At 43.8% G+C, this 19,933-nt stretch overlaps 1 pseudogene across 1 annotated transcript in view; it reads right to left on the reverse strand.

Annotated features, from left to right (window-relative positions):
- Positions 1-413: 413 nt before the first annotated feature.
- LOC310776261 (intermembrane lipid transfer protein VPS13C-like) overlaps positions 414-19,933 on the reverse strand; it is a 93,635-nt pseudogene continuing 74,115 nt past the window's right edge. Inside the window, exons 35-43 of the transcript in view lie at positions 19,300-19,375; positions 17,613-17,776; positions 14,977-15,022; positions 14,092-14,215; positions 7,688-7,802; positions 2,715-2,803; positions 1,764-1,885; positions 938-1,021; positions 414-515 (exon numbers count right to left, since the gene is read on the reverse strand). The product of the transcript in view is annotated as an intermembrane lipid transfer protein VPS13C-like (transcript). The remainder of the gene's footprint in view (positions 516-937; positions 1,022-1,763; positions 1,886-2,714; positions 2,804-7,687; positions 7,803-14,091; positions 14,216-14,976; positions 15,023-17,612; positions 17,777-19,299; positions 19,376-19,933) is intronic.

The following is a 19,933-nucleotide window of genomic DNA, read 5'->3' on the forward strand; positions in this document are numbered from 1 at the left end:
GTAGAGCAGGGGGAGGGCTTATGAGAGAAGCATGTTTCCATGCAGCCAGACTCCTCTCACGGAAGGGAGGGGAGGCTGGCCAGCGAGACTAAGCTAAATACAACCCAATACATCTTTTGAAAATTAAGTTGACAATCATTTTTTTCATTTTGGAGAACAGCCTTGTTACACGTTCTGTAAACATAAACAGCAACTCAACAGTTTGGACTCACTGTTCTCTGACTGCAGCAGATTATAGGACTCTGTAATCTTCATAGGAAGCTAAATAGAAAATCTCTTCAAATCAAACAGTCAAAACAAATAAAACTCTTGACATCTTAGTGCAGAAACATGAAGAGGCAGAGACACACCATGAAAATGGTCCAATGTAAAGATATGGAACATAATAGAATATGTACGATCCTTCTGGTTCTTCAGGGCTTGTTGGAGGTTTTGAGGAAACGTTGAGACTTCTGCCTCGACATCTGGTGCTGCTGGCGTGCCACCTGGGCGTCCGAGATCACCTCCTGCAGCTTCTACACACACACACACACACACACACACACACACACACACACACACACACACACACACACACACACACACACACACACAAAGATTATATTCGGGCCATAAAAAACTCAGAAAGAAAGACCCTGACGACGGCACTAGCAGGAGGGTTTCCCACTTCTGTGGTTTCATCATGCAGCTGCAGGCTAACGCTGAGCTCGTTAACTAGCATCTCGTTAACTAGCATCTACGCTGTGTCCTCATTGAAATGTTTGTTTTGTTTTGTTTTTCTTCAGACGCATGCAAGTAGGCGGTGGTAGAAAGAGAAAAAAACACAGGGAGAATTGCAATTTTGCTTGTTTCGATTTCGATGATCGAAATCGGAACACCCATTTCGATCAATTTTCGATTTAGAATTGAAATGGTGACACCGCTACCGCACACACACCTGGGCAGCGGGGGGGTCTTTCAGATGGACGGTCCTCACTGGCTCCTGTCCGTCTCTCTTGGGGATTTTCAGTTTCTGTTGCTCCTGACAGAATAAAACAGCAAACAGAAATCAATAGAAACGCTGAAAAAGACAATTGTAATAATAAATGGGACCCATTTGCCTCCCTGCTTGGCACTCAGCATCACAGGGTTGGAATTGGGGGGTTAGATCACCATATGATTCCCGAGCGCAGCATTGCTGCCGCTCACCGCTCCCCCAGGGGATGGGTCAAATGCGGAGAACAAATTTCGCACACTCAGGTGTGTGACAATCAGTGGGACTTTACCTTTACCTTAATCATGTGTCTGACAGACAGAGGCTAGTGTGTCGCTGCTCCATCCGAATCACGCACGGAATATTTGAGGTTTTATCTGCTGCTAAGCTAACATTGATGAACATATACTGTATGATTGGAAAGTAATATCCAGTTATGGAATTATATTTATCACCACTTTGGCAGATGTGAAACATGCTGGGTTTGTTTGCTACATCAGTTAGCTAGCCAACTCACTAACATGATGAATTAATAGAAAATGGCCATGGCAACATTAAAGCTATAGTTGGCTAGTGAGTCATCAGCCTGATTGCTATTTACGTGTGAGATGATTACATTTGCCTTTCTAAATGAAGATACACATTAAGCTGTGGCAGTGAGCTAATGGCTAAAGGGGCGTCTGTGCCGTACAACATTTAGGCTCGCGCAGCACGACTCGCATCTACAGCTGGGACAGTGACAGGGCACATGATGCGCAGCTCAGATCAGTGTATGGGTTTGTGTGTGTACCTTGCAGTAGATCTTCAGGTCAGACCCGCTCACAGCCGGAGGTCTGTAGAAGTTCTCAAACAGACACCCACTCCTTACTGAAATGTCCCACAAAGTCCATCTCCTTCACACACAGAACTTTCCTGGGGGACAGACAGAAAACAACAACAATAACAAAAAAGTTATGACAGACAACAATAAAAAAACAACAAACCTTCAACAGCAAACCAGCCCGAAACTCAAGGGTTTATTGGTCGACGCCTAGACGGAGATATAAAATAGTTCTGTGGAAGATCTCGAGGGTGATCTGACACAGGAGCAGGGTGGTGAACCGGTGGAGATGTACTGAGGGAATGTGGATTCCGAAGGAATATAATTCACAATCCACTGAGCAGTTTTAGAACCATCTCGTATAGGGTTGCAGACGTGCCTGGATGTGGTTAATCAGCTCATCAGGGACGCTTGTGAAGGGAAAGGAGAACTGGCTCAACCTTGCCAACAGTGTTGGGCAAGTTACTTTCAAAATGTAATATACTACATATTACTAGTTACTTTCATTTGAAAGTAATAAGTTACTTTACAATATTACTGCCTGTGTAGAGTAACTGGTTATTTATTACACAACTTTTGCATTACTTTCACTGTAATAACAGCAGTAGCAGAATGACATCGTCGCCCGGGAACAACAAAAATAATTTCAACCATCTTGAAGTCAGTGTAAACCGTCCAAAATTCTAAATGTTATCTTTTTCCTTTGTTAGTGTCATCTATAGTGGTTATTTACATAAAAACACACACTTTGATTAGGAAATGACAGTGCTTTCATTAAAAAAAAAAAGTAACTCAATTTGTAACTTGTGTTACTTGACAAAGTAACTGGTCTGGTATAATAATACTGAAATCCTATTGGTAATAAGTTATATTACTGAGTTACTAAAAGTAATGTATTACATTCCGTAAAGTGTCTCCTACCTGTTGGTGATGATGATGTTGGTCTTTCTGTGTCCGGGGTACTCACAGTGACCTCTGAACACCTCGCCCTCCAGCTGCTTCTCTGACCGCTGTACGCACGCGCACGCACGCACGCACGCACGCACGCACGCACGCACGCACGCACGCACACACACACACACACACACACACACACACACACACACACACACACACACACACACACACACACAGAGGATGTCAGAGTGAACGCACTCACTCACTACCAATCTACCATGATTTAATTTCCTTCCTCAACGTCATTTAGGGCGTTCTCACACTGGGAACGATTGCTTTTGTTCTGTGCCCAAAGTACGACTGCCTATCTCCTTCCACATGTTTTGTTCAATTAACACCAAACTTTTGGGAAAGTATCTTCAGACCGTCTTCTAAAGAACGACCCGTCCAGATCTTTTGAATGATCAAAGATTGAGTCCACAGTGCAGCAAAGTGTTGAACTGAAGATGGTACTGTAAACAGTGAGTGCGTTTACATGCAGACAATAAACAGTTTATTAGCGGATTTCTGGAGTTACCTGATTATTCAAATGGTCATGTAAACAGCATAAACCGATAAGCTTTATCCATTTATGGTCGTTATCAGGTTATGAATAAACAGATAAACATACCTAGGTTTTTGGCCAATAACCTGTCTTTTGAGTGCATGTATACAGCGTATCAGGTTTCTTGTGGGTTTATACATCTGCGCATGTACAAGTTGCATGTAAAAAGTTGAATTACCGCCGCCTTCTGGAGAGAAATCCGACTAATTGACTGAATCATGTAAACCCGGGTTTTTCCTATTGTCGGATTATTAAAGTGCAGGTAAACGCAGAAATCAGATTATTGCCATAAACTGATTACTCACAGTTATCAGTTTATTGGTGTGCATGTAAACGCACTCAGTGACTACAAATTCTCGCTAAATAAATCTTTAACGTTCATGACTTTTCTTTTCTTTTACAAAACTCTGCTAGCACGGTAGATGAAGTGTGTAAAATTCCAGAATTTTTGACAGTATTTCATGTCCTCATGTATACTATTGCAGTCAATGGAAATAGAGCATCTTTAAACATCACTTTTTCCATTTATGGAGCAATCAATCTGTGTACAAACAAATGACAGACATCTCTTATGTTGTATAGATGAAGTATGCAAATTGTCAGAATTTTGTCTTGAATACTGAATATTTGACACTAGTTTGAAATCTGCCTGTAAATGCATGGACAGCTGTTAGCCCTCGTTCACACCATATGCCGAAGCTACGCTGAAGCGATGGTTTCAGCTTCTATTCTTCTATTTCTATTTCTATTTTTCAAGTGTGGAGCGCACTGCACCTGAGCTGCCAGGCATGAAGCCGAGCGAGGCGCTGAGGAAAACAGTGCTTCTGGTGTGAGCGGTTTAGCGTGGCACTCAGCTTCTGCATAGCGCCTGGTGTGAACCAAGGGTTACACTGCACCCTGGTGGTTGGTCAAGTCATAGTGTGAAGCTTCCGCTGATTTTCCCACTTCCCAAGTTGCTCGACTTGATCACAACTTGCCATTGGTGGCTAAGGTTGTAAGGTCGAGCCTTGGGGGATGTAGAGTAATCGTGCTTTTAATGCGTTTAAGCAGATTTTTGGTCTGTAAAGTTCTGCTGATGGACCCTCATGTAGGTTATCTCTCATTTGTTGTTGTGCTCTTCCTCCTACTTCTTCATCTACCTCATCTAAATGAATGCTTTCAACAGGAAGTGAGCAACCATTTTCCTGAGTTGACACATAAACGCCATGTTGGCGACATTTTATAGTTGATACTCTGATGTCCCGTTCCCGTGAAAGCAGCATGAAGCTATACAGATTTTAGAATGTGGCAGACCACATTTCTTCTGTAGTAGTTGCAAGTTTCAACTCGTCTCGTTGCAAATCTTTGGTGTAAACTGGCCTTAAACAAATGGGGCCCTATTCTCCCACAGGCCGTCGGCGCTAAAACGGGCCTTAAACGCAAAAAAACGTGCCTTGCGCCTGTTTTGGGACGATATCAATATGGCTTAACGCTGCCAAATGCGCTTTAGGCCGAATGGGCGTGGCGCAGTCCCAGAATGGGCCAAAGTGGGCGTGTCGGCGCTAACTACCGGCCTACTCATATCTTCGCACCTGGCCTACATTTAGCGCTTTGCGCCTTTGAAAAGCAGGCCTATTCAGTGCGCCAGTGTCAAGGAGTGCTCTTCTGCCTCTCCCCTGTCACCCTTCTCTGTCTCTCTCTGAAACCAGGCCTATTCAGTGCGCCAGTGCTCTTCTGCCTCTTCTCTGTCACCCTTCTCTCTCTCTCTCTGACTCCCTCGCTCAGACAGACACAACACATAGCAGCACCCAGCTTCCCATAGGAAATAGCAGTTGTAAGTTTACTGCCTGCATGTCCCAGCATGCAATTGGGTCCTCCATTTCGCTACTAAATAGCAACCAAATGAGCCGAAATAGATATAAAAGGTAGATCTAAAATAATGTGTAATGGTAAGACAACCTGCAATTGTAGAACATTTCAATATGGGACCAAATAAAACATCGAAATGAAACCACCCTATGTGAAATATATGTCCTCTTCAGCCTATATATACCCCTTGTGGGTTTAACGTGATTTAGATAAGTGACAGGGGAACGCGCTGCCGCTCCAATAACTTGGCCCTATTTCACATTTAGTTTTACAATAAAAACACATTTATGCAATGACTTCACATAATGTAGGGTATATTTATGTGCATCATTCTACCTGCAGCAGGGGAGAGAAAACGATATCTTTCTGGACAAACTTTCACCAATATAAAATGAATCTCATCATATAGGGATAGGCTATATTTTTCTAGCTGATGCATTTAGAACATTCTTTTCACTTTGATCTTGCTATAGTGTAGCGTATTTACATGCTTGCAGTATTGAAACTGCAGTTAGATTGGTTTGAGAAGCATAATAATATGGAATAATAGCCTATAATGCAGACACAGACTGGATGAAGGGAGGGGGGGGGGGCAGAGCGTTTGGCTTTCTCTGGTTTTGCGGGATCACTGGAATTGGAGCTAAAAAGGCAAGCGTGCGATTCGTTTATTGCAGTTATCCAATGAGCATGACGGTGCATAATTTTACGCTTAAAAGGCGTGGTTGTAATGCTTTAGGCTGCGTGTAGCGCCAGCACGACGATATCAAGTGCGCTGGTCCACGCCCACTGATTTGCGCTGCGCCAGGCGCTCGGCCTAGAAACAGCGCCGATGCAACGATAGGGACCATGCTCCCCACGGACCTCAACGCTAACCTGACATTGCCAGATGGGGGCGGTATTACCATTCTCTCGCAAATCTCGCGAGGGAATCCAGCTTGCTTGCGAGGTTACCTCAACGCCCCCCTTTCAAAAATATTGCTTCCAGCGCCGCCTGACATTCTCCGAACGTCTGCTAGGGGGCAGTACTGCCCCTGTTGAGAAACACTAAGTTACAGTGACAAAGTGAAAACTATGAATAAGGAAGATCTGTTTATTCATCAGGTTTGAACACACATCACACACTTCACACTGAAGGACACAAACACACGTCTACATCCGTGGATTTTAAAGGAACACTCCGCCCATTTTCAACCAGCTTTGTATCATTAGAACACCAGCAGTAGCCTATATCAGAAAACTGTAAACTGTTTTGAAGTCGGTCGTTTAATTTGAAATGTATAATAGAGTCTGTTACATTATGTGTCATTGCTGCTCCTCATTTTCATTTAAATATGTAAGGAGGGTGCTCTGCTCGTTGTTAAGCTGTCTTGCCATTTGCCAAACAAAAAAAAGTTTGTCGCGGTCCGCCATGTTTCTTGGTTGCATTTTGCCTTTGTGCTCTGGAATGCTTTGAAGGTGGGGGGTGGGACTTTTCCACTGGGAAACACCCACGTCCCATGTGTCTGGAAGGCAGCATGACACACAGGTAACACAGATGCAGAGAGCTAACAGCAGGAAACAGACGCGCAGCGCTGACAGACAGGAAACAGACAGACACACAGCACTGACAGTAGGGAACAGACAGACGCACAGTGCTGACAGTAGGAAACAGACAGACAACAATGGACGATATTGAAGGGATGGTGTTCTTGATTCTCGGGAGGTCCTTGCTCATTTGACCACGGCTTAGTTTTGCGCGTTGCCATTCAATAGTAGTAAAAGTCGTACGATTATGGTAGAAAGAAGTAGTCAGTGGAAAGGAATTGCAGCTGCTACAGTAGCCTGGCTATTTAAATATGGCAGGTTTTTGTGCAGGATATCTCGTGTCGCGCAATGATGACAATTCTCTCCAATCAGCAGTCTGCAGTGTTTTCACCTCACCTTTTGGTCTCACCTCAGCTCGCTTAGAACCTCGACGGAGGTGTTACCAAAAAAAAACTACCAGGTAATAAATGTATGTACCTAACGTAAAAACAAAAAAAACGAGTAGAGTTGAGTCGAGCCAGTGGTGGAAAAGCACCATTAAAACAGAGCTGTACTGTGTGGTTTCACACTCGTTTAGAAATGTTTTGTGCAAAAAAGTGAACTTGTTGTTTAATCAGTTGCATTGTGGAATAACAGATGTAACATCACAGAGTTTGTGCCACACATGGTGTGCAGCACTACAACCCTTGAATAAATCATCTTCTACTCCTCGTGTGTTTCAGAGGCTGTAGAGAGCTCAGGTTTAAAGCCAGAGTGAAGATACTGCTCTCATCTGAAACTAGAAGACCTGTCAGGGCATCCAATGGTCATGACATGTTGTCAGGAAGGGGGCTAAATAATGCTCTAAAGTTAGGCTAAGTTTCGCAAGGAAAAACCAGCATGGCCATTTTCAAAGGGGTCCCTTGACCTCTGACCTCAAGATATCTGAATGAAAATGGGTTCTATGGGTACCCACAAGTCTCACCTTTACAGACATGCCCCCTTAAGGGTTAACCCCCCTTAAGGGTTACAGTTAACTCACCTGGAACAGGTCGAAGCCCTGCGACTCGGTCTGGTCGTACGGTCTGATGACGCCGTCCTCCCTGATCAGCCTGACCGGCCGCAGCTTGGTCACTTCCTCTGTCGACTCCGCCGCCCTGACCACACACACACACGCGCCACACACACACACACACACACACACACACACACACACACACACACACACACACACACACACACACACACACACACACACACACACACAGATGTCAGCCTAAAGACAGTGGCTCTGCCCTCAGTTTGATGGTGGAGCCTACGAGCAGGCAGTTTTCTACTCTGCTTTAAAGATCATTGCTGGCAACTTAAAGGAGGACTTTGCCAATTTTCAACCAGCTTTGTATCGTTACAATGTGGGTTTACGTTGATGAACAATATGTAACTTCCCTCCATCTTCATTCTCAGGCACGGAGGTGAACAGATGTTCTGCTCGAGCGCTGTTGTTTAAACTGCAGATTTGTTATTAGTCTTTTTTCTGTATGCGTTCATCCACTGGAGAATCACATGGAGAGCCTTAATGAGCGTTAATGAGCCATACCAACTGGCAGGGGCGGAGTTTCTGCAGGCAGTTGAACGGAGATCTTCTCGGAGAAGGTAAACATTGTTTATCTGCATATACTAGCCACACTGTAATGATACGAAGCTGGTTGGAAATGAGCAAAGTCCTTTAAATAAGGAAAGTGACTGGAGAATTTGGGGATTTAGCAAATCAGCTCGACAGTTTTCTGCCCAGATTTCTGCCTTCACACTGCTGCCAGCTGCGTGATGCTGCTTTCGGGATCCATCCATTCTCGTAAACGCGATATCTCAGGAACACCTTGAGGGAATTTTGCACATTTGGCACAAACATTCACTTGGACTCAAGGATGAACTGGTTACAATTTAGTGGTCAAAGGTCAAGGTCACTGTGACCTCACAAAAGACCCTTTTTGGTCATAACTCAGCTAATTATGGCAAAATTTCACCCAAATGTCTAATAAGATGAAATGATGACATTTTAAGTTCAGAGCTCAACTTCACTGTGACATATACAGTATATTTTAGTCATCTGGACAGACATGTTAACTGCAACTTGACTTGTTGATGGAGGCATACATCTACAAGGCGGTTATTTATATATATTTTTTTATATACAATGGATTTTGTATAGGTGTTTGTAGGTTACAAACATCTACAGTAAGTTACCATGGAAACTCACAATAACACTAAGGACCACAATGCGTTAATTATGCATTAGTAATTACCTATAATCTCAAGCTCATGAGGACTTTTGACAAGCAGGTCTGGATTGACATTCAGAGAGAACATGAAGCAACCGATGCAGAACATCTCTTTGCAAAGGAAGATGCTTTGTCAGAGCGTGCAGGCAGCGCTGAGCGAGGTGCCACAAGCAGCCACCAGGGAGCGCTGAGCGAGGTGCCACAAGCAGCCGCATTCTCCAACTCAGAGGGACCAAACTCAAACAAAGCAAACTATGTAAAGGCCAAACGGGCGAGTTGCAGTCAAATGTTTGCTGGAACATCTCACCTTATGTTACCTCTACAGTGAAAGCATGGAACAGTAAGTTCATCAGGTTATCCAGAATCCAGCGAGTGGTCACAGTAAAGGATGCAGATTACATGACGGATGGGTCTCCAGTACTGTGGAGGCGGGGGGATGGGGCGGGGGGGGCAGGGGGGTGTCTTTTGAGGTGACGTGAGGTGAGTGTGTGGGTGCATGAAAAGGTGACATATGTGATACCACTGAAAGGTGATTAACTTTACCTGCTGAACTTTACCTGACTTTTTAAAGCATGATTAGCAGGTCAGAAGATTTTAGAACAATATCTATTTTAGCCGTGGGCGGCGGTCTTGGTGTTTCAGGGTTAAGAGACCTACTGTCTGATTTAGCTCCACAAACAGCTGAAGGTACTGATTGGGTTTTTGATCAAACTGACACCTGCATTAATCAACCATATAATGTTGCCTAAAATCTAACTTCAAAGCTGCACTAACCTAAACCTCCTCACACCTAAATGTCTTCTTGTGGGGGGGTGGAGGACTTCATTACCCATAAAGCCAGTGTGGTTCACCCTGTATATAAATGCTGTGGCAACGTCTTCGAGAGCCTGAGATGTCAACCTCTATGCAGATGACACTATTCTTTATTGCTTTTCACATTCTACACAAGCTGCCATTTTTCATCTTCAACATGCCTTCGGTACTTTGCAAAATCACTGTTAGATGTTAAATTGGTTTTAAATGTATTTTATAGAGCAATAAGTTCAGCTTCAGCTCTGCACTTTAACTGTATTGAATGGGTTGTTGTGAAGTTGCTGAAGTGAACTTTGGAATGAACTTGGCACTATGACTGGTGGACAAAAAGTGTGTTACTATTTAGATATGTTCTGATTGGTCAACAAGTTGTCGTAGAAGAAGCACGCCAAACTCAGCATGGCCGTGCCATGCGCTCATTCAGTCAGTCAGCCAATCTCTGAGGAGAGAACAGACGAGGGGAGAGGAGGCAGGGCTTGGATGAATGTTTGGTGTTCTATGTGACTTTAAGACAAAGCTTTTCTTTTCATTAGAGTCTACATGATTCATAAATTTGAAATGTTTAGGAAGTATATACGGGTGTGGGTGCGTTCAGACGACACCTTTTGCACATGTTTACAAAGCAAAGCGCACTGCAAACAACTGAGATGCGTTTGAGGTATAACTTTGCTAGCATTTAGCTAGCATTAGCCTAGCTTGCAGACACTGTTCAGTGTTTACAAGTTCTTAAAAACTACCTTATTGCTGAAATCATAAACACACAGCTAGCCCCCAGTGCCTTGAGTTTTTTTTAACATTCATGTCGTGATGATCATTGAAATGGTAGCACAAGCTCATCTTCCATGTTTGTTTTGCCGTTACTCATGCTTATTGTTTATTGGACAATGCACAGCATCCAATTCCAGATAGCATATGACCAAAACAAAACACAATCATATACCAAATATATTTTACAGTGTACAGTTTTCACTTAAGTGGGTCAGAAATTAATTATTAATTAATTAATCCTCAATCTATCTATTGTAAAGTTTAATATCGCTTTGACCTTGGTTTTCTTCCAGTCTCTACAATTGGATGATAGCACATTTATTATGAGATTCAAAATTCATATCCAATTCCGGACACTTATTTTCCACTGTGTTGTGTATTCATATACTTAATATTAATCAACCCTTCCTCTACCTTTACAATGTTACAGATACTTTTAAGAAGTGCAGGCTATATACTCAAAGCTCTTATTTTTCCATAAATCTACCAGCCAATACCGACTCTCTCCACTGTCGCCCAATGTGGGATGTTGTCCGTGACTAAGTTCATAAGTTAGTGCTTGATATTCTTAAATGTGTAGGCTATAGATACTTATGAAATTTGAGACCTAGGCAGGGCAGATGTTACACATTGGTGGTGGATGACTTGAGTTCCCTCCCATCCCTCCCCTGATATGTGAAGCATTTTGAGTGTCTAGAAAGGCGCTATATAAATCCAATCAATTCTTATTATTACTTTTGTTATTATTATTATTATTATTAAATGTGTAAGAACTTATGTAAATTATCTTTCAGTTGGGAACTCTGTATAAAAATGTTGGTAAACACTGGAAATTACGTGTCCGAAATTCGATACAATTCCGTTTCCGTTTCAAACGCAGAGAGCTTGTAAAAATGTGAGATGCATCACTTTGGCAGAGGAGAGCGCTGATCCTCTCAACATGCTGAAAACGATGAGAAGGAGCGAGCTCAAACATGCTAATGTGCAGAAGGCGTCTGAACGCACGCTGTGTCTGTAGTGAAGGAGCGGTACTGTCGGCTCTTTCCTCAGGTCGGGTCTGCTCAAATCACAATGCTGCAGCATGGCAAGGGGGGCGGGGTTACTCAGGGGGGCGGGGTTACTGGCAGCGTTAAGAGTGATGGAGAGGTGTGTGTGAGGGCGGGGTTACTGGCAGCGTTAGAGTGATGGAGAGGTGTGTGTGAGGGCGGGGTTACTGGCAGCGTTAGAGTGATGGAGAGGTGTGTGTGAGGGCGGGGTTACTGGCAGCGTTAGAGTGATGGAGAGGTGTGTGTGAAGGTGGAGTGTTAATCCAGTCACTTCTCTCTGGCCGCTCACTGAGCACAGTAGTGGTTCAGTATGGAAACACACGATGGATGGAAGTCCTTCAGGTTCTACACAATGCAGACACTTACCTGTCTTGTCTGCGACCTGCGGGGGAAAAACACCTCATGCCAGCACGCTTCCTAGCAAAACTGCAGTCTGACATACAGTTTAAAGCTGCTCTCCTCAATCTGACATACAGGTAAACGAGGGCTGCACAATTAATCGAATCGATAACCAAATCACAGGAGCAGCTGCCGTTTGATAAATGTGTCACAACATACCATTAAATGCAGCATTGTGGTGCTACAGACAGAGATACCCTGGAGGGGCGTTTCTAGGGAGTGGCACTGGCCACCCCTGAAATCTAATTGGCCACCTCAAAATCCTGAGGGTGCTGGCATCTGTGGCTGACATGACTGTATTTCTAGAGGCTGTGGCAGGCCCAATGTTAAAGCTACAGTAAAGATACTGGCATCATATTAAACTAGAAGACCTAAAGCATCCATTACTACCAAGCATGTCATTCTAGCTTGTTGGCAAGGGGGGTAAATATGGCCCCAGATTTAGGCTAAATTTTGGCGAGGGAAAACCTGTCTACATCCTTCCTAAATGCCGCACTCAGTGCCACCCGTGCTTGAGTCTGTGCCCCACCTGGGCCACCCCAGTCAAAATGGCCTGGACACGCCACTGATACCCTGGCCTACAAATCATATTCTCCAGAGGCAAGGGGACATGCTTGTTGGGTACAGACCTCAGTAAAAATCCCATCATCATTTATATATTTCGGTGAAAATGCAAAAAAATTGCATTCCGATAGCTTTGATTCATATCCAATCAATCACAATACCTGTCAATATAATTGCAATAATTTTATTTTTTTTGCTTATGGTGCAGCCCTAGTTTAACCTCAATATGAAATGCATTTTAAAGCTGATCTCCTTAATCTTTATCTTTATTTTTATACTGAACTGAGGAGCTGTGCATTTTCCTGCTGGCACAGCAGTGTTTCCTCTGTGTGTTTAGTGATTAAGGAACGCTGCTTTAATAGCAGTAGCTATGAATGAGTGGACATTCCTTCAAATACTCACACAACAACAAAAACAACAACAAACAAACAAAAAAAGTCCCAGGCATTAACTTATGAGACAAAAAAACACAAGCAGAATGTCAAAATTAGACAGCGCACAAGAATAAGAACAGAGGAGACAACATGGTTAGCACGTTACACTACATGACATGTTCAACACAAAATACAACAAACAGAATGAGCACCGCGTTGCTATGTTAAAGAAGATGGATTTAAAGAAATTCACACAAAACACTGCAAAAATATTTAAATACCATATTTCCTCTAATAGTCGATTAAAAGCCTGGTCACTGATACTGGCCGGCCCCAAACACAGGCCGGGTAAAAAACAAAGGAAAAAAACAACGGTGAATACAGTAAACTCCTGAGCCCTGATTTATCAAGCCAACGTATGATAAAAACTGTGTACGGACTACCGTACCCCCTGCTGCAACACTTGTGCATTATGCTTGTGTACGTGAGCGCAGGACACGATGATATAGAGAGGCAAAGTGACCGCCTACTTCCTGCTTCAGCACTGTACCAGAGATTTTCATCCGCCATTTATTTTCCCTTAGACATTTCGTAAAATGCTTATAATTTTTTTTTTACTTGTTCAAACCAAACGGTACAGATATATTTAGGAACATGAGAGACCACATAACATTTCACTCAGACCAAAACGTAAAAGAATTGCGGATTTAAAGAAAATATTTTTTCAATGTAGTTTTTTTAAGTGGTAAATGGTAAATGGACTGCATTTATATAGCGCTTTTATCCAAAGCGCTTTACAATGTGCCTACATTCACCCATTCACACACCGAGGGTGGTCAGCTGCCACACAGGGTGCTGGCACAGCCATCGGGAGCAATTCGGGGTTCAGTGTCTTGCCCAAGGACACTTCGACATGCGGACTGGAGGAGCCGGGGATCGAACCACCGACCTTCTGATTAGTGGACGACCCGCTCTACCTCCTGAGCCACAGCCGCCCCCTTAAGTTTTGGTCCGAGTGGAATGTTCTATGGTCTCTCCCGATGTCTGTCTCTAATATAAGCCTGCTTCTAAAAAAACTGTAGTTGAAGTTGAGGTAAATAAAGGCCAATATTAGAGGAAATACGGTATTCACACCAAAACACAGAAATTAAAATGACACATTAACTAAAGTAAAGGAAGTCTTAAGGAGCGCTTGTTTCGTACCTCTGGATGCCCTGGAAGGTGGAGCTGGCCATGTCCACGATGCCGCCAGTGGGCCGGGCCACCACCCCCACCAGACCCTTCCCGATGCCCTTAAAGAAGCCGGCCGCTCCTTCCTTCTTCGCCCCTGCAGCCACACAGCAACTCAATCAGTCAAGTCATCACCATCACAAACACCCTGCACTCACTCAGTCAACTCATCACCATCACAAACACCCTGCACTCACCCAGTCAACTCATCACCATCACAAACACCCTGCACTCACTCAGTCAACTCATCACCATCACAAACACCCTGCACTCACCCAGTCAACTCATCACCATCACAAACACCCTGCACTCACTCAGTCAACTCATCACCATCACAAACACCCTGCACTCATCCAGTCAACTCATCACCATCACAAACACCCTGCACTCACCCAGTCAACTCATCACCATCACAAACACCCTGCACTCACCCAGTCAACTCATCACCATCACAAACACCCTGCACTCAATCAGTCAAGTCATCACCATCACAAACACCCTGCACTCAGTCAACTCATCACCATCACAAACACCCTGCACTCACCCAGTCAACTCATCACCATCACAAACACCCTGCACTCAGTCAACTCATCACCATCACAAACACCCTGCACTCAATCAGTCAAGTCATCACCTTCACAAACACCCTGCACTCACCCAGTCAACTCATCACCTCAACAAACACCCTGCACTCACTCAGTCAACTCTATAGAGTAAACTATAGAGTCTACTAGAAATATTGCGCGCTTCGCATGGTCATTTCTAGGTTGTGTGCTCATATCTAGCACGCTTCGCGCTCACCCATCAGCAGGTCAGTTGAGCAGACCCTCCAGCTCAGTGTGTCGTGAGGAAACTTACCCTCCACCGGTTTGGTGATGATGCCTGTGACTCCGCCCACCATGCCCTGCAGGGAGACGAGAGGCGGTGAGTTTGAGACCAATCAGCAAACACAGCCAATTATCTCTGTGTGTGAAGTGAACCAATGCATCAGACTTAATGTTTAAAGACTCTGGCAATCCACTCTCAAATATCTCTCTTTTTTTATAGGATATCACAGCTGATCACATTAATTACTCACCCAAATAAGTCTAAAAAACTTTCACAGCTATTATAAAACCAGGTGCAAACACCATGGACACAACAACCCCTCAGTGTTTATGTCCATGCTGCATGCCCATATCTAATTATGATTGGTTGGAGATTGCTGACATCAGCAATCTCCTGAGATAAATCTGTTCATTTTACCTCTACTTTTTCAAACTGCCAAAAACCAATGCAAGGTCAATGGGGTCACGCTGCTGTATGTACGAGCTGACTGAAGCTCACTAAAACTTTATTCACAGTGCACACAAAGTACATTTCACTGAGCTTCAGTCAGCTGCTTTGGACGCGGGAGGTCGGCGGATCGAATCCCGCTCCACCCCTGTGCAAGCCCTTAACACAGGGGCTCACTAAAATGATAAGGGCTCATATATAACACATATGAGCAACTATTTTTCATGGGGGGCCACATGAGAAACCCAGATTGTTGCCGGGGGCCGAACAAATATTGTCATGCCGTAACCCATGGATGGGCAACTTTGATGATAGAGAGGGCCACAAAAAAATGTCCTCGCTACCAGGTTTTGCTGAGGGCCGAACAGCGCCAGCACGAAAAATGTGGTGCATTTGAAGCCAGGTTTAGAGGAATAACTAATTTTAAATTAACAGTTGTGATGTCATTATTCAGTCTTAACCACCAATATTTTATCCTTTTCTCACTCACTCCTATGTCACCACCTGCTCTGAGGGCTTGAAATTAACTTCTTTGACCACCTGCCAATATGGCTGCTAGATTTTAAAGTTACCAGCCAACTATAATTTCCACTAGCCGAAATGTTTTTCTTGAAATAAACCAAAATATGAGTGGGTTAATTCAAGCATAAGTATCAGTAAGTGGCCCGGGATTCTCAAAGCCTGTGTTGAGGGTCACACGAACAAAAATGCACTCTAAAGAAATCCCAAACCAATGAGTTAATTATTTACATTTCTACTTCAATGTAGCCTTTTAGTCATAAAGATTATTGAAAGATATTCCATATTCCAGACTGAAATGCTATAACAGAAGTGGAGTATTGGCCAGAATGACATGAACATTTGGACACTTGGTATCTTGCATGTTGCGTTCAGGTGCACTGTAATTTTTTTTTTTTGCAATTCGATCGCGGGCCACACAGGTGGCACTCGAGGGCCGCATGCGGCCCGCGGGCCGTATTTTGCCCATGTGTGCCTTAACATGTCAACACAACGCAGGTTACATAAACACAATGGGTCTGTCTGTAACTCAAGTGAGCTCCTATCACCTAGCTACCTAACTAGATACTTGATTAATTAGGTAACTAATTTTAATATAGGTGGATGAAAAAGTAACTAGTTTCAGACGTCCTCATGCTTGAAGGTAGCATTGCACGCGACAGGTCACACTGGTGCTGTTTCCATTGAATATACAAGATTTTTTCTGACCAAGATTGATCAAGTTGAATCTCAAAGCATTTGGCAATAAATTTGTATAAAACTGCATGGCTGGGGGCTGTTTTCTCTAACGTTATACTACTTTTATAATCCAGAAAGGTCGAGGCTTCACAGGCTACAGTGAACACTTTTAATTTGAAGGCGAAAAAGGGAAATGGTACATATGAACTGATAGAATTGACAGACCAGTGTCAATTCAATCTACGAATACACCATTTCCCCTTTCCACCTTCAAATTAAAAGCGTAAAACCCAGCTAACGAAAATGTTACAAACGCTACAAATGGGAAGTAATGACAGCTTATCATTTAATAAAGCACAGTTAAAACGAACTCCACTTACTGTACACTTGAAGGTTTGCAATGGTGCTATCATCCTGGCTGTGTAGTCCTGCTTTGGGGCGGGCGGAGCGAGTTCTCTAACGTTAGTTACATGTATATTAGCAACCTAACTAGCAGCTGCTGTCCAGAACAGTCAGGTAAGATGCTTCCTACTATTGTTCAAAAGTGACTTTCCTGACACTGTACAAACATCTGACTGCACTAAATTTAAGTAAAGGCTGACGTTATTGACTATCCTAGAATAAAAACGAAAAGAAAGTGAAATATGTTTGTTATTTAGCCAACATTGTTTCACTTTTTTCTGATGCGTCAGCTTTGTGGGCGTCGCCATTAGGGGCTCGCTTCGTTCTTCTTCGTCGGTTGTAAGGGTCGCAAGGTATCATGGGATACCCTAACCCACCAAAGTGTGCATGGTATGGTTCCTCGGAAATTATCCATAACCAGGTACCTAGAAAAGTTGCAAATTCAGTGAACTTATGTATCAAACTGGTTTCAGACAGCCTAATTACAACTTCTTACCTAGAATGCCACCTATATTGCTCGTTCACTTGAGAATCAGACAGACCTGAAGTAACAAAACAAACAGAGTGAACCTTGGTTTTGGACTTTCAGGTGTGAAAACACATCCTGAGCAGCAGCATACCTTCAGAAAGCCTTTTCCTCCTTTAGCCAGACTCTCTCCAAAGTCTTTGTGCGGCCGGTTCATCTCCTCCCGCCGTTTCTGCTGGTACTCCTTGTCCATGGTGATGGCTGCCAGGCCCTTCCCCACCGAGCCCGTGATCCTGGACACCATTCCTGCAGCACCACCTGGTGGACAGATGATTCAGTTAAAACAGACAACACTGGCAACACTTGCTTATACAGTAGCATACAGCAACACTTGCAGACACAGGGAGTTAAGTTCCTAACCCGGTTACACAAGGAAACTGGTTTTGAGGTGACGTTAGTCAATCCTGGTGCTTGTATGGCGTGTTCTGCCCCCAAACGGAGTGGGATTCTGCCTGTTCTGCACCTACGCGAGTGGGATCCGCAGAGAACTGGGCAAATGGCCGCTTCCCTGCGTACTACCGTTTCCAAGCTGAGGCAAGAGTGCTGCCTGCCGGCTTGAAGCATCGACTAGTCAGAGAATATGAACTTGTATATTGCTGTAAAACATGTATATTGCTGTCACGCTCGGCAACTTCACAATAAGACAGTAGCCTATTCTGAGTGTTATGGAACACATCTGCAGCCTACCAGCATACCAGCTGGCAATAACAATGCCACAGCAACAACACACTTCGAGAAAACATGTTGTAAACCAGAATCTATGGGAGTATCTGTGGAGAAAAGAACATTTTTAAATCTAGTTGTTTTGTTGTGGATGCGATTTGGCCATACCGGTGGTAATTGTAATAATTTGGGTCTTAATTATGCATCCTAATATTTGATTTGATGGTTAGATGTGGCCTTTCTTACCTCATAGTGTAAGTTGAGCTTTTTATGTGCTTTGCCTACATTTGGTCCCATAATGCAGATGCCCTCGCGCTGCCTATGATTTTATTGACACTGAACATTGTTTCACAAGTGAAAATAGTCGGCTATAACATTTGTTCGGGGAGGGTCAAGCATATATTTCCACGGCAATATTGTGGGATCTGTGTGTGAAAGTAATAGATTACATTCAGGCAGAAGGTCTGTATGTACTTTAGATTAGATTAGATTTATTTCCAACATGGTGAAAAACAAAAGACAGATAAAGAATAAAATAAATATAGGCAAGAAAATGGCGAGCAAGAATAGTCAATTAGAGTTCACAGCATATACAGCAAATTCTCAAGCAATTTACTTTTGCATATCAGGCCCAAAAAGGAGTAGGAAGAAGTACAATACTTGTCAAGTCCTACGCCTTGTTTTTACATCTATAGGTTTAATATGAAGGTAGTATTATAGTACTCATCCATAGTACTCATTCAGCAATATGTTTTTAATCTAGGCAGATGAAGTGTCAGTTGCTCTTGATTCCTACAGCAAGGCGGTCAGACTGAGACTGAGTCTGCACTTTACAGACAGGAACAGACTGGAAACATACTTTAGTGATGTTTGTGGCTGCTCTTCAGACCAGGAGGGAGAAACAGACTGGAAACATACTTTAGTGATGTTTCTGGCTGCTCTTCAGACCAGGAGGGAGAAACAGACTGGAAACATACTTTAGTGATGTTTCTGGCTGCTCTTCAGACCACCAGGAGGGAGAAACAGACTAGAAACATACTTTAGTGATGTTTCTGGCTGCTCTTCAGACCAGGAGGGAGAAACAGACTGGAAACACCAACAGGTATAAATGTCCTTACCCACAGTGTGACCCAGCAGACTCTGCACTCCAATGACGAAACCTTCAGCAAACTCCTCTGGGCCCTGAACAGCTCCCTGAGACACACACACATGCACATGCGCACACACACACACACACACACACACACACACACACACACACACACACACACACACACACACACACACGCGCGCACACGCAGACACACACACACACACACACACACACACACACACACACACAGCACTGTAGTTAAAGTTGGAGTTTGGTGGGCTGATCACATCGTTGCTTTTCGTGGACGATGTGATCCTGATGGCATCATCAGTCTGGGACCTTCAGCACTTCACTGGATCAGGTCTCAGCGGCTGGGATGAGGATCAACACCTCTAAATCTGAGGCCTTGGTTCACAGCAGGAAACCGGTGGATTGTCTCCTCCAGGTAGAGAATAGGTTCTTTACCCCAAGTGAAGGAGTTCAAGTATCTCAGGGTCTTGTTCTCGAGTGAGGGGACGATGGAGCAGGAGATGGGTCAGAGAATCGGAGCAGCAGGAGTGGTATTGTGCTCGTTTTACCGCACCGTTGTGACGAAAAGAGAGCTCAGGCAGAAGGCAAAGCTCTCGATCTACCGATCGATCTTCGTTCCTGCCCTCACC

Source organism: Poromitra crassiceps (genome assembly GCF_964638095.1).
Source record: "Poromitra crassiceps genome assembly, chromosome: 5".
Classification (NCBI taxonomy): Eukaryota; Metazoa; Chordata; class Actinopteri; order Beryciformes; family Melamphaidae; genus Poromitra; species Poromitra crassiceps.